Consider the following 1,188-nt stretch of genomic DNA (forward strand, 5'->3'; position numbering starts at 1 on the left):
GGGTGGGGGTCAGCTCCCCGCCGCGGACCCCAGGGGTTTAGAGTCCGCGCTTCGGGTGGGCTGCAGGCGTCGTGCCTCGCACGACAACATGCCCGGGAAGCCCTCCGTCGCTTTTTGTCTTTCCAAAGTTGAGTGTAAGCCCCGGAGCAGTTAATAATCACACCTTTAATAAAGGCCGGGCGGGCACCGACGGGGGCCCCCCTCATTTGGCACCTCCTCCCTTAATTAGGGGACGCCGAGCAAAGCGCCCGGTAATTACTCTCATCCTTTTGCCCAGCGCCGCAGCCGGCAGGGACCCCGCCGCCGCCCCCAGCCCCCAGGCAGCTAACTTACTCGGGAGCCGGAGCCGGCGGTCCCCGCGAGCCCGCGGTCCTCTTCCCGCCTTCCCGCGGCCCCTGCTCCCACCGTCCGCGCGCCACCCAGCTCCAGGTTCCACTCCACACTGTCCCCGAGCCGGTCCGGGCGCATAGTCCTCCCCATCAGCCCACCCCTCCCAGGCGCCGAAAGAAGTTTCTAGCGGCGGCCGGAACGCAAGAGTTTTTCTGTGCAACTCACACATTTTCCCAGTTTTCCGAGAGGGGAAGGGGATGGCAGAAATTGGGGTGGCTCTAGAGGGTGGCGACTCAATCAGGGTAGGGGAACGGCGCGAAGGAAGGGTTAATTTCCTTTCCACAAACACATCCAGGCATTCTCTTAACATCCACCCTCTCGCCCTACTCACTCGCACAAACGACGGGAAAAGACCCTGGTGGGGAAAAATCCAGCCCCGAAAGACAAGCTACTCCTTTAAGATGTTGCTACAAATGCACACTCACACACCCCTCTCCAAGCGACTCCGGTCCTCCTCTTGTAGCAGTCGCCACCAATAACTTTTGCATCCGAGCCTCGGCTGGGCTACTGTTAAGTGGCTCCCGGGCCCCGGGTAAGCCTGCGCGGTCACCGAAGCCCTTTAAAAATGAAAGCAGGCTGGCCAAGCTGCAGCATATCCACCCCCCAACCCCGCTCGCCTCCCGGGCTATCCCCGCCCGCCTTACCCCGGCTCGGAGCGGCTTCCCGGAGCGGAGACCCCGGAGGCCGCCACCCTCCGGCGCTCTGCTCCCCCGTCCGGCTGGCGCTGGGTGGGGGCGAAGGCCGAGGGCTGCGAGCCGCTGCTCCTTCCCCCGCGCCTCTGTGGCTGTCAGATCGGGG

The 1,188-nt window shown here is 64.1% G+C and overlaps 1 protein-coding gene across 1 annotated transcript in view; it reads right to left on the reverse strand.

Annotated features, from left to right (window-relative positions):
* NTNG2 (netrin G2) overlaps positions 1–1,158 on the reverse strand; it is a 76,586-nt gene extending 75,428 nt beyond the window's left edge. Inside the window, exon 1 of the mRNA XM_010856941.1 lies at positions 1,035–1,158. The gene's annotated coding sequence lies outside the window, so the exon portion shown is untranslated. The remainder of the gene's footprint in view (positions 1–1,034) is intronic.
* Positions 1,159–1,188: the final 30 nt, after the last annotated feature.

Source organism: Bison bison, unplaced genomic scaffold, assembly GCF_000754665.1.
Source record: "Bison bison bison isolate TAMUID 2011002044 unplaced genomic scaffold, Bison_UMD1.0 scf7180017864375, whole genome shotgun sequence".
In the NCBI taxonomy this organism is placed as follows: Eukaryota; Metazoa; Chordata; class Mammalia; order Artiodactyla; family Bovidae; genus Bison; species Bison bison.